Raw genomic sequence first — 15,343 nt, forward strand, 5'->3', positions numbered from 1 at the left:
GCTAGGTTGTATGCAGGCTTCCAAGTTCACAGTTGAGGGATAAAAAAATATATACATGTAAATTAAAAATAAATAAATAAATAAAAACTCACTGATGACTACATAACAGTAATGATTGACAAGCAACTGTAGGTGAAGAAAAGGTATTAAATCGTTGGCAGCTTAATAATGAAAGAACTATATACAAGACATGCTTGTGGTTCACGACTGAGGGATATTAATATATACTGTAAATAAAAAACATGACAGGAAAACAACTTCATAATGAAGCACAAGCAGCTTGAAGTGAAGAAATGGTCTTAATTTATCAACAGCTTAAAAATGAAACTACTGTTCTTTGAGTGAAGGAACTTTATATAGGGAAATCCTGTACAGAATATTCTTGTAGTGAGGCAGGGTAGTAAGATGGAACAGTGAAGAACTATGTATATAAATTAGTGAGATGAAACAGGGAAGAACACTCTCTATACCTATACTATAATATTATTTTTATTATTATTATAAAAGGTGTTGAGTTGCCATGGATACTGGGCCTGAGGAAACAGGACTAGAGGAAGCGTGGAGCGAAAGCCCCAGTGAGAGGGCCAGGTCAGAGCCTGAGGTCGTAATAGAGGAGTTGCCATTTAATGAGGAAGAGTCGCCATTTAAAGAGAAAGAGGATGAGCTGCCATTTAAAAGCAAGAAGCACAGATGTGAGGAGTGTGGCAAGGAAGTGGTTCGCATGGCAAGGCATAGACTGGTTCACACACTTCAGAGGGACCATGAGTGTGAGGAGTGCGGTAAGCTGTTTAGGAGGAAGAGTGACCTGGACACACACTTACTCACTCACACTGATGAGAGGAAGCACAAGTGCGAGATCTGCGGCAAGGCGTTCCGTCACAAGGGTACCCTAACGACTCACATTAGAATTCATACAGGAGATAAGAGATACTTGTGTGATTTGTGTGGCAAGGCATTTACAGAGAGAAGTAATCTAGTGAGGCATCAGCTTATACATAGTGGTGCCAGGAATCACCAGTGTGAGGAGTGTGGCAAGAGTTTTACACAGTTAAGTGATTTAAATAGACACATTCTCACTCACACAGGACAGAAAAAGTATGCCTGTGCTCAGTGCGACAAGGAATTCACACTAAAGGGGAATTTGAGGTTGCACACACGCATACACACAGGTGAGATGGTGTGTACATGTAATGTGTGCGGCAGACAGTTCAATCATGCAAGCAACCTCCGCCGCCATATGCTTATTCATACGGGTGAAAAAAATTATGAGTGTTACCTTTGCCAGAGACTGTTCACACAAAAGGGAACTCTTGATACCCATATGCTGACTCACACTGGTGAAAAAAAATACCACTGCCCATACTGTGACAAAGGGTTCAATAATAAGGTTGGTATGGCGGACCACCTGCGCTTCCACATGGGGGGTGAGGCAGACCTGGAGTGTGAACAGTGTGGCAAGAGATATCAGTCATCACTTGGTCTGAGGCGGCACAGACTTAAGCACAAGGAGTGAGTGTGTGGTGGAATGTGTGCAAAATGTAAACAGAAACACTAAGGTGGTTTGGCTACATGGAACAATTAGACCAGGAAAGCATACAAGTGAGGTGCCAGTCTTAAGCACAACGAGTGACTGTGTGGTGTAGAGATGGACAGAACTTAATTCTCACTGGTGTAGGAGACGGTACAATGGGTTCTTATTATATGTTATTGTGATCTGATGTATCATAACTATGGTAGTTTTCAGACTTTTGATGTGAAAGTAGGGGAAAATCAACTAGTTCATATGAATAACATTTAAAAGGAGTACCAGTATGTTAAGGTGTAATGTGCAAAATGAATAATTTAGGAAAAAGTGCCATGAAATCTTGTTATGGTATTTATATCCTTTTAATACTGAGTTTTTTAGAGTAATAAATGAGAAGACCAAGCTGTAATAGGTAAAATAAGTTGTTTAGGAAAAGTGTTACAGACTGTCATATACTTATATGTATAACCTTCACTATAGTTCATACCAGGTTATAAATACACTCAACCATGACATAGCCTTCCACATCTGCCCAGGTGTTGGAGAGGGAAGTCTTCTTGTGGTGGCACTGATACAGTAGGCCTATATCATAACCATCTGGCTTTACTGCCAGGTTATACAAATGTCCCTCAGCTTACTTCCTATCACCCCAAAAGAAGGATGGCAGACTGCTGGAGGGGGGACAACTTCAGCCTGCAGTCCACTGGACTCACATTTCAGATGAACCTGGGGCTACAACTACTACTGCTACACCTGCTCATACTCCCTCACTATAAGTCAACCACCTGTAATTATTAGAGTATTGCAAATGAGAACTATAGTTACAGGTGAAAGGAATTAGAGTGAGAGTATGGGCAGATTTGGAAGGTGTGTCATGGCCCAATGTAATTCTAACTTTGAATGAATTTTATACGAGGTCTTCCTTACGTCAAATAAATTTAGAAGTGGTAGCCATATTTAAACAGAAATAAAATACTTTTACATTACTGGGGTTAATGGAGACAAAAGCAGTCCTTGTTATACAGGGTGGTCCATATATATCACTCCTCTTCCACTCTGCCAAGTGGTGTCTAGTGTGTTGTGGGGATGACTCAGTCAGTTGCTATTATTAATGTCTGTACTGCATCATTTATTCATCTCCTACTCCCACCGCCATGCCCATACCAACAGACTAAGCCATCCCTGCAACACAAAAGATACAACTGAGTAAGTTTCTAGTGGAGTGCTATTTTCAGACCACCGTGTTCTGGTATGTTAGGGATGTGTTCCAGAATAAAACAACTTATTGGGGGAAAATGGGAAATCAACTATAGGTTCTAATGGAACTTTAATTTCTTCAACCCAGTGACTTATTTTGCCATGTTATGTACTACCAGATAATTTATCTAACTTAAGACAGACCTCTAGTAGTGAAGAGGTAAATGGAGGCTATATCTAACTCATTCAGTCCAAAACGTCTATCCTAAAGTGCATAAAATCATATGGTGATTTCAAAAACACAATAAGAAATATATAATTGAACTGAAGGGGTTAAGTGAGACATGCTTCTAGTTCACAACTGAAGAATTGCGAGCGCGCGCGCGCACACACACACACACACACACACACACACACACACACACACACACACACACACACACACACACACACACACACACACACACACACACACACACAGACTTTTAAAAATTTTACAATGGAATCACAAACAACTTTACAGAACTGGCATTAATAAGTCATTAGCAACATTTTATGTGAAATAATCTACAGGATGGTGACTTATGTTTTAAGCTAAGAGTACATTTTAGCATGAGCATTAGTTAGGAAAGAGAATGCTTACTAGATCTGTGTATCATTGTATGGCAGGTTATAGTAGGAAATAATGACTGGTATGAGATGGTGTCTGAAAAGGTTAGTGCTCAGTACTGTATTATTTAGTAAACAATAGAAATTTACAAAGCACCATAGTTTATACGGGTTAATTATGATAATACATAGGAACCGTTAAGTACACTCACTCACTCTTGTTTCTGCTCAGCCTCTAGTCCTTCCCCTGACTGAAGGGAAAGTGTAGCCATAGTTGTACATTGAATTACTAACAATTCATGATGATATTGTTACTGGTCATTAACAGTGTCAATGTCATCATCGCTATTGCTATCATCGTCATTTTCCACCCAGAGATGGGGTGGGAAAATGAGGCTGGAATGATGATGATGATGATGATGATTAACAGTATCATCATGAACTGTTACTTGTGCAGCCTATTAAAACCTTGGACCTCCAACAACAGACCTCCTTTCAGTATGGAACCCTGGCAATAACTTCCCTTCTGCCAGTCATGGGGTAGACAGTAAGCACAAACTCTGGCTCATGAATGTACTACCCGGTATCTAAAAATCTGCTGACACTTCCCTGCTGGCTATTGCAGTAGAAGGTGTTGTATGATATTTATCTACTGCCCACAGATCATGAGAAGAACTCTCTGATGTTCAGGGAGGAATGAGAAATATGGAGAGCAGGACACAATACTAGCAGGGGACTGTCAGTGAACTTGGCTAACAAAAGTACTGTACAGTGTACAACTGATGTATATAGTTTGTTTTTGATAGTGTATTTTCATGGTTGGATCTGACACCTGATGACTCACTTTATAAGACAATGCTATACAACACCAGGTCATCTTCGTTATGCATGTTTGTCGGTTTGTATTGAAACCTTGTTAGCTCAGTCTGGTTTTTGTACTTTGTATTTGCGGGGTATAGATGCTGTATAGTTTGTATGGTATTTTGAAAAGAATTAGCCCTTTTAGTCCAATGATGTTTTTGTTTCCATTTGATCCATGCTGCCACCACACAGTTTTATTTAGCTTATGGGAGATTCCTTGTTGTGATGAGATTTATAAAGGCTATATCTAACCTCTCTAGTTCAAGCAGTCTGCCAGAGCTGAATAAAAGTCTAGAAATTGGAAGAGTAGCTGTAAAATGCATCACTAGATTCTATCTACTGCCAGACATCTTAATCCTGTAAGGAGTGGCCACAAACAAATTGCCTCCATGTTGCCCTGTCCCCCACCATTTCACTGCCCTCCCTTCAGCCCACACACCCGTCTGTCATATACCTCTCCACTCCATCCCTCCATCTCATTCTCAGCCTCCCCCTCCCTCTCCCCTTTCCACCTCATTCACATACACTTTCCTCATTACTCTCTCGCTCTGCATCCTCTCTACTTTGCCAAACCACCTTAAAGTATTTCCCATAATGCTTTCTATGACATCCACATCCACATCACAATGATCCTTCACTTCCTTACTTGTCAGTCTGTCTCTCCATTTAGCTCCACATGCTCCTCTCAAATAAGTCATTTACAATGTCCTCACTCTTGACTTGTGTCCCTCTAACAAGGTCCAAGCTTCGCTTTCATACGTTAGAGTTGGTATCACATACTATCATGCAGCGACTTTTTTACTTCCATGCTCACTTCCCTATTTCTTACTACTGCTTTCAAAGAACCAGCAACCTTTCTTCCCTGTTGTACCGTTTCAAACACTTCATCCTCCAAACTTCCATCCTTACTCATCACACTACCCAAGTACTTAAATGTATTCACATTTTCCATTTCCTCATCATCCGACCTTACTGAACATTCAGTGACTTCATTTCTCTCGTAGACCATAACTTTACTCTTCCCAACATTCACCTTTAGATTCCAATTCTTACACACTCTCCCAAACCCATTCACCAAGCCTTGCAGGTCCCCTTCACCTTTACTTAACGGTACAGTATCATCTGCAAACAACAGTACAGAAGTTTCCAAACTCTGCCCTCTCCCATCAGGGCTGTTCCAACATCCACTGCCCTACCTTGTATCTCTATAACCCCATCCATATACGTATAAGATTGAACAACCATGGAGACATGACACATCCCTGTTTCAATCCAACATTCAGATAGAAAAAAATCACTCAGTTCACCATGTACATGCACTGCAATCTTAGCACCCTCATACATACTCTTCACAGTATTCAACAGCTTCCCATTTACTCCATATATTCTAAATATTTTCCACATCAATAGACTGAAGGAGTTAAAATACATTACAATGAACAAACTTACTATGCTCACAATCAACATAGGTCTTCTCCTGTGAATGAACTGGTCCATAGTGTGACCAGTCAGACTTATGGGTATTTCTTACAAAGTTATAGGAAAGCTGATCTTGTAGGTCACAAACCTATCTTCATTCTGTAAGTAAAGTGAATGTTAAAAATATGTACAGGTACAAGTACGTACAAATCAGACTGAAACTGTTCAGTCTTTGCAATAAATGCAAACTTCAGTATGTGGGTAGCCTATAATTCATCCTACATTTTTTCCATATCCGTGTGGGAAGGAGGCATGGTAAGCCAAGAAGGTGTAGAGATATAATTAATGGGTGTTTGAGAAAGAGATGTATGGAGGCTGCTGAGGCTAGGGAACTTAAAAGGGATTTTGTTGGCTGGATGAATTTTGTATAGAGGAGTGCATATAGTCTGATATCCCTTTATAACTTCAATTGTTGAAATACCTCTGTATAACAGGTAAATATGAAGTGATCAGTGGACAGAAGTACATATCAAGTGGAGACAGGACTGCAATGGCTTGAGTGGTGGATGAATGAGTGTGTGGTCCATTTTACTGGGCATGCTTTTCTTTCCCACTCCTGGCTTTTTGTACAGTACATTACCCCACCTGCAGGTGGGAAAAAGAGGCGGGATAAATGATGATGATGAACCTTCATCACCAACATACAGGGTTCACATATGCTTGGTGTGGATGGAAAACTGTTCAGTGCTGTGATGATAAACTGCTTGCTAACAGAGAAGAGGATCTCTGTAGACTGGTGTAGAATTTTAAGTCTGTGAATAAGATGATTTGAAAGTAAATGTAGCCAGGAAGAAGGCTGACGGCAGCTGGAGGTAGCAAGAATGATGTGAAAAATATGTTGTATGATTGGTGGGGGTTAAAAAAAAAAAAAAAAAAAAAAAAAAAAAAAAAAAAAATAGGATTAGGATATTTATACCCAGGACTTACTGTATGGCAGCCATCTCACACTGTACAATGGTCGATTTTTTTTTTTTTTTTTTTTTTATACAAGAGGTTGTGTTCTGTTTCCTGTCATACCAATCACAAAGCCAAGGGGAAATAACATGGGCATGTACATTTATTTATGAGTATATAATGCATAAACTAAAATTAACTTAATCATCACAATCATCACCAAGTCTTCACTTGGTATTGTTGTGGCCCAAGGCTCATCTGAGCGACAGATATAATAATGACACCAAAGACCACGTGGCACTAAGGCAGTATTGAAGGAAACACGTGGCACTAAGACAGTACTGAATGAAACACGTGGCACTAAGAGTATTGAAGGAAACTAATAAGTTTGGTGAATAAATTTCAAACGGGATAGTAAAATAAAACATAAAAGAGCTAGTAAAAATCACAAAAGATGTGAAACTGCACTAAAGGAACATAGTAAAAGCATAAATAATATGGAACAATGAAGATGGACACAAATAAGGAAAGCCATGAGACATGCAACAGAAAAGAATGGGCACTCTACAAGCATATCAGAGAGACAGAGGGACTGGTTAGAAGAGACAGAAAAAGAAAAGCATGATGACAAGCTTAAGTATAAAGAGGACAAACAAGTAAGACACACTTATACTGCATTATTCCAGCAGTCCACATCTTACTTTTTGGTGTACATCTTCATTAAGGCACACAATCAATTTTAGCTAAGGCCCAATCTTCTAGAGTATGATCCACCACAATCTGTTCCATCTGTCCCCAGCTGCTGATGTTGCTTTTCTCCCACAATCCACCATCTTCTTTTCAGGTGTCCCTCTCCATTATGACAGACAATCAATTTTTGCTTAGACCCAAGCTTCCCCTTGAACATGACCCGCCGTAGTCAGTTACATCTACGCCTCCAACTGTACTACTGGGTGAACAGGGACAAGAGGAAATACTCTCGGCCTAAGAGTCTCACTTACCTGGGAATCAAACTCAGAATCTTCCAGTTGTGAGCTGAATGTGCTAACCCATGCACCACTGGGCCAAACTGGATAAGTTGGTTCAAAACTGCCGAATCTTCACAGTAAACACAACATCAGTATGTGGGTATAATTCTTCCATTTGAACAATTCATGGCACTGTGAAATCAAGAGACATATACAAGTAAACAGATGGCCTTCATTTTAAATTCCTTGTTTAATATGCTTTCACTGAACAAATTTTTTTTTTTTTTTTTTTACTGTACAGCTGTCCAGGATCACTTTTCACATAACATGCTACTATTCATTATTAAGCAGCCAAGATAAGGAATGAAGGATCAGGGTTGATACAACTCACACTAGCACAAGCCTCAATATATCAGTATTTCTTTACCTTTCTTAAGGACTTTTAACATTTAACACTTAGTGATATACCCAGTCACAACAAGAAGTCCAACAAGATATTTATCTGAAGACACGAATAAAGTTTGCTGTCTGAGACAACAGTCATTCCTGTTGAGACAACCGTCACTTAAAGTGGTAGTTCTTAAGAGCACATTATAGTATTATGTAAGGAATTACAATACTGTACTGAAAGAGAGGAGTTCTACAATATTGCAACTTCTGCTGTACAGTATATTGTTAAAGAATTACAAATCAACCTCACAGGAAATACTGGATTTAAAGGAAGCAATGTTTCTTTAAGTTACTTAGGACTTAATGGCAAAATATGACATCTAAAAAAGGATGAGGTAGAGGGATGGACGGCAGAGATATACGAGGTCTGTTCAAAAAGTTTTTGACCTTAGGCTCTAAAAAAATAAATACCTAACCTGTTGAATTAGGACACTTAATCCCCCTCAAATCTGACTTGACACATGTAGCCAAGCATTCTTTCCACTGCCCAAGACATTTTTCAAAGTTGGTTTTCGGTATCTCTTGCAGGTGTTGCATCACCTTCTTCATGATCTCTTCTCTTGGATGAATGTTGCTCAAGTCATGCTGGTGTGTGCAAATCGCAATCCACACTTTCTGAAGACTGTTATCACTGGAGGTGAGACTTGGATGTACAGGTGCGACCCAGAGACGAAAGCACAGTTGTCCCAGTGGAAGTATGCAGGGTCGCCTCAGCCAAAAAAAGCATGACAGGTCTGCAGCAAGGTGCAGTGTATGTTGACAGTTTCTTTCGACTACTGTGGCGTTGTGCATCACAAATATGCACCAGAAGGCCAAACTGTCAACAAATATTACTACCTTAACGTTATCCATTGTCTTTGTGACTCAGTTCGGTGGAAGGGACCAAACCTTTGGAAAGCAGCAAGTTGGAAGCTGCACCACGACAATGCCCAGCCCATTCTTCTCAACTGATTCAGGAATTTTTGGCCAAGCACAACATCCCCCAGGTCTGGCAGGCTCCCTATTCACCGGACATGGCTCCGTGTGACTTTTGGTTATTCCCCAGGCTCAAAACCCCACTGAAGGATTCCCAATCTGAGACAAGAGATCATGATGAATGCAACAAAGCATCTGCAGGAGACGCCGAAAACTGACTTTGAAAAATGTTTTCGGCAGTGGAAAGAATGCTGGGCTACATGTGTGAAGTCAGAAAGGGGCCTACTTTGAGGGGGATAAGTGTCCTAACTCAACAGGTTAGGTATTTATTATTTTAGAGCTTACGGTCGGATACTTTCTGAACAGACCTTGTATGAATGAAGGAGATGTGAGCTGGAGGGAGGACAGCCTTAAGAAAGACAGGGTGCCTAAGGAGCATTCTGTTTGTGGCCACTTCCTTGGAGATTAAGGTGTCCGGCTCTAGATAGACAGGATACTTCTACTAAGGACTGAATACATATGAAACAACACTGCTAATACACTATGTTTTTTGGTAGGTGGGGGCACTCACCATCCACTCACTCAATGTAGTGCTGCTCTCGGGTGACTGCCCATTCCACTCTTCCTTTCTTCCTGTTCTGTCTTTCTTTTCTTCATTTTTTTCTCTTCCTTCTGGCTACAGGTGACTCTACACCTAGTGATAAGCCAAATGGTTTCTTGTACACCAGGAAACCATTTACTATGCTGGGTGGTAACCACTTAACCAGATTATGGCACATGGTGGTTTAGTGGGTAATCAAGGTGCTCCAGCCGGATGAGTCTGTGCAGGTTTATATCCAAGGGGTGGCTGGGGTTTATTGCTCATGTAATGCCACACTCAGGGATGAGTGAGGTTGGTCACGCTCATCTTAAATGTCAGGATCATCTTGCCTAGCCCCGAGCTCCTACACTCCTCATGGGGCAACACTGGGTTACATGATGATGATGATGACTTACTGGATGTTACTCACGGGCCAATTCTGAGTAATAATGCTGTCAACACGGGTCCAATTCTCAACTGTTATAGAGCTACAATTTATTAATGATGACCTTATATGCAAAAATGATCTCCCTCATAATTCACACACTAGGTCATCAGTAAGTGTAGCTCTGTAATGACTGAGAACTGGACCTATGCTGATACAGCATTTATTTGTATTGTATTGTTAATTGTCGACACTGGTCACCTAATGGTGGCTCTTTACGCTGATCAATCTCTAGCAGCCTCCCTATTCAGTCCCTTATCCCTAACGTCACACTCTATGACCTCATCCCAGTCATTTTTGGTCTGCCTCTCACAACCCTACCCTCAACGTTCACACTTCTCACCTTCTGCACCCAACTGTTATCTTCCATCCTCAACATGCCCAAACTATCTCAATCTACCCCTCCTCATCACAACACCAATACATTCCAGGCACATCCTTCCTCTCAACTCTTCAATCACACTCCTAGCTCTCCTGGCCTCAAATTCAGGGATGCACTACACATCCATCTAATAACTGTCATTTCTGTACGTCTGAGCCTATGAATATCCTCTTACTTTACTCAAAATTAGTCCAAAAATGACCTCTTCTTGTACATTTTTTTAGACAACCTGAATAATTTTGCACTGCTGACTTGCTATGTGTCTTACTGGAAATGATGGCAGGTGTTGATAATGCAGTGCCTCATTTGACTAGCTGGATGATGATGGAGGTCTGTTTAGATATGAGCCCAGTGGACTGCAGAACACCATCTGCTTCACCCTGGCACTCCTGGAGATCTTTTAATGTTGATAATTACTGCATGACAGTAGGTGGGCCAGGTCAGAGACTGAGGCCGGGACTTTAACTTCCTCTCTCGGCCTCAATCTCTGACCTGCCCTCTCCACTGGCTTTCTTCTCTTACTCCATTTCTTCTTCCTCAGTTCCTCTTCTTGGGTATCCACGGCTGTACCACTCCTGCAATAAATGTGTTGGAATCTGTTTTTGCCTGCTGTACACCAGGGACAAAAAGTTCATCTAATATTTCGTCATCATAATCATCCTCCAATTCCATTTTGCTCCATATAAACAAGACCACAGGGGCCCTGTGCTAAGCTACTCAGCCCTGACATTTATGGCAAAAGCAACCACCCTCATCTGCCTGAATAGCATTAAGTGAGCAATAAACCCCAACCACCCTTCACATGGAACCCAAGCAGGCTCCACTCAGTTGAAACGACTCAACCCATTAAACCACCATACATCATATGATTTTCTAATCCAGGGCTATTCAACTACTCTAGAAGTAGAACTGCACTATGAAACTCAGATTAGCAAAAGGGCCATACATTATTTTACCTATATTTTGTCCCTCTATCTAAACACTTACCGGGTATACAAAGAAACAAAAAATTCATATACAGTACAGTATTACAGGTATTTGTGTTTACATTTTCCGCTTAATAAATAAAAAGAAAAATGTACGGTATCAGTTTGTTTTATGCTTGTTTATTTGTTTATTTTCAATCCTCCGAGCCAATCAAAGGGTCAATAAAAAAAATGACTCAAGGACCAGATTTGGCCTGCGGGCCGCCAACTGAATAGCCCTGATCCATATCATCTTTTTTATTTTTCATGTTCCTCTGCTGGTTAACAATATTTTCCTACATTGAGAGAAGCTTATTTCAATGCACACAGACGATTCTTTTTTATATGATGCATTAGGGTGGAAGGCTATTTCCCTGCACACATCTCAGACTTACAACATCTTCAGTGTAATAATGCACTGTAATCTAAATTTAATTTTTGCTATCTCCCGACAATTCTGCTTACCTCAGGAAAGACTTTTTGCAGATGAGGGGTTTACATATGGCTTCCATCACCCTTAACGACAATGAATTTCCCCTATTATGAATAAAACTGGATAGGTATCCAGTGTCATGCACAGACAATTTGAGGGGCAGGGGCTCCAGCTAAAAAACAGGGCACCACACAACTTTCTGGTTCCTACTTGAACAATGTAATGATGACATCACGTTGACAATTATCTGTTCCAACACTAGACCTCCTGAAAAACACTCACAAATTCTTTTTATCCATTAAGGAAAGCACTCTCTGACATGACACTGATAAGTGACAGCAATTCAGTAAGTGTTTAGTTCTTTGGGGTGGCCACAAACAAATCGCTTCCAAGTCGCCCTGTCCCCCGCCATTTCACTGCCCTGCTCCCAACTCACACCCCCCTTTCTCATATACCTCTCCACCCCATCCCTCCATCTCATTCTCGGCCTCCCCCTCCCTCTTCCCCCCTCCACCTCACTCACATACACTCTCTTCGTCAGTCTTTCACCCTCCATCCTCTCCACATGGCCAAACCACCTCAGTGTGTTCCTCATAACGCTTCCTATCACATCCACATCCACACCACAACGCTCCTTTATATCCTCATTCGCCAGCCTGTCTCTCCATGTGACTCCACAGGCTCCTCTTAAATAACTCATTTCCACTGCTCTCACTCTTGACTTGTGTCCTTCCAACAACGTCCAAGCTTCACTTCCGTACGTTAGAGTTGGTATCACAATACTGTCATGTAGTAACTTTTTCACTTCCATGCTCACTTCCCTGTTTCTTATCACTGCTTTCAAAGAACCAGCAACCTTTCTTCCCTGCTGTACCCTTTCAAGCACTTCACCCTCCAAACCTCCATCCTTACTCATCACACTACCCAAGTACTTAAATGTACTCAAATTTTCCAATTCCTCACCATCCAACCTCGCTGTACACTCACTGACTTCACCTCTCTCAAAGACCATCACTTTACTCTTCCCTACATTCACCTTTAGATTCTGTTTCTTACACACTCTCCCAAACTCATCCACCAAGCCTTGCAGCTCTCCTTCGTCTTCAATCAACAACACAGTATCATCTGCAAACAACAGTACAGGGAGTTTCCAAACACTATCCTCTCTCACCAGGGCCACTCCAACATCCACTACCCTACCTTGTACCTCTTTTATTACCCCATCCATGTACAGATTGAACAACCATGGAGACATGACACATCCCTGTTTCAAACCAACTTTCAAAGAGAAAAATTCACTTAGTTTGCCATCCACACGCACTGCAGCCTTCGCACCATCGTACGTACTCTTCACAGCATTCAACAACCTCCCATCTACTCCATATATTCTGAACACTTTCCACAATCCTTGTCTATCCACCCTGTCATAGGCTTTCTTCAAATCCATGAAAGCCACATACAACTTCTTTCCCTTCTCTAGAAACTTTTCCACTAAAGATCTAAGAATGAATATCTGATCTACACAACCTCTTCCATTCCTAAAGCCTCCCTGTTCTTCTCCAACTAATTTCTCTGTTCTTTCTCTAACTCTGTCAATAAGTATCCTACCATACACTTTTCCTATTATACTAAGATGACAAATGCCCCTATGATTACCACACACTTCTTTTTCCCCTTTTCCTTTGTACAAGGGAATAATTATACCTGACTTCCAATCCTCCGGGACTCTACCTTCCTCCCAGGCCAATCTGCACATCTTCCACATCCATTCTACTACTATCTCTCCCCCATGCTTCAGCATTTCACCACACACTCCATCAATTCCTGGAGCTTTCCCCAATTTAACTTTCTTCATTGCTTCCACAACTTCTATCCTACTGATTTCTTCCTGTCTTCTCACCTCCCTCCTTCCCCCAGCCATTCCCCAGTCACTTATACTCGCATTACTTCCATCACTGTAGTAAATGAGTTTATAATGAATAATAATATGCAGCTTTACTGTGAAAAAACATGTTCCATCCATTACACAACCCCTTACACAAAAGGTTAACTCACCTTTTTGCACCACACTATCACAGCATATATTTTCCTTCCAAAATATCCCCAACACAGGATCTTTGGGTATATCCAAATGAAGTGGCCAGCTTCCTGCAGTCCACTGGTTTCATGTCCTGATGACCAACACAAGATCTATGTGAGTGTCCAGGTGAAGTGGCCAGCTTCCTGCAGTCCAATGGGCTCACATCACGATAAGGCTGGGGTAACAACAACGTGAAAGTGTGTTAAGAAAAGAATTACTACACAAAAAAGCACAGTACTTTAATCTTCTAAAACCTTCTTGCAATCATGCAAGACTATGACTCACTTAGCTGATCAGAATTGTCCAGCAACAACTGGAATAAACATTAGGGTGCCTGACCATAAAAGGACTAACAGTACTAAACCCACTGCCAAGCAACTTGTCTCAAGTCCTTCCCGCCTCACCTACCACCTGGAGAGTGGAAGGCCACAGACATGAGGTAAGCTCAGCCAGTGTCCAGCCCATGTAGGAAAAACACATTTGATGCATCAGGAACTCAAGAAACAAGACTGCAGATGCACTCATTACTCAGCCTTTTCAGTATGATTCCTTTTCCCTTTTATTCTGGCTATTGAATGTAATAAACATGAGAACCACTTTTTCTATTAATTTATTGATTTCATAAGTATGAACTGGTAACCCAGCCTTCTGGTCTGTCTCACCACTTCTTGCATCCTCTTATGTCCCTCCATCACACACTTACTTGAGGTTTACACTTGAGGTTTACTCATTCTCATGGCTCTGTTGTATTGCTTTGAATGCTTACACTTCCAGCATACTTTTAAATGGACATAGAATTCTACAAAAGAGTCCATAACATCAGAATACCTAACCATATGTGAACCAATAGTAAAAACTAATGGTAAATAGGGAAATCTATCTATCTACTGCCAGATGTCATAATCCCATTAGAGGTGGCCATTTGTCTTTGAGTTAGTTGTTTTTCGGGAAGGGGCACTAACCCTTCACCAACCCACTTCTTGACACGTGGAGAACATGCATGGGTTGGTTATATGGTTACTACCCAGTAATATTAAATGGTTTCCTGGCTTACAAGAAATCATATGGCTAGTCACTCAATGTAAAGCCACCAGAAAAGGACAGAAAAGTAATTAAAAGTGACAGGAAATAACTAAGAAATAGGAAGAGAGGAGGGCAGACACAGAAAAAGATGATAAAAGTGAAGGAAGAAGTAGGCAGCACTACAGCAAGTGAGTGGATGATGGTTGCCACCACCTACCACATATCACAAATGAATATTCCCCCCAAAGAAATCCACAACTGGAAGACAACATTATTTACATGTTCTTTAAGGAAATATCGGTATGCAACTACACTGTGTGATCAATCTGTCATGACAAAACATTATGATGTGATGGAATGCAATTTATATAATGTGTATGTGATGCCTGTTATTATTCATTTTCCTACATTTTAAAAATACAGAATAAGGTGAATTACACTGTGACTAACTGGGTATCATTTTGTGGTAACTTAGGAAGCAAGGCAATTTGTTTGTGGACACCCCTTATGAGCTTAAGGCATCTGGCTTTAGATAGA

This window comes from Coenobita brevimanus, chromosome 23, assembly GCF_032717465.1.
Source record: "Coenobita brevimanus isolate Jiangsu-jjx chromosome 23, ASM3271746v2, whole genome shotgun sequence".
Lineage (NCBI taxonomy): Eukaryota > Metazoa > Arthropoda > Malacostraca > Decapoda > Coenobitidae > Coenobita > Coenobita brevimanus.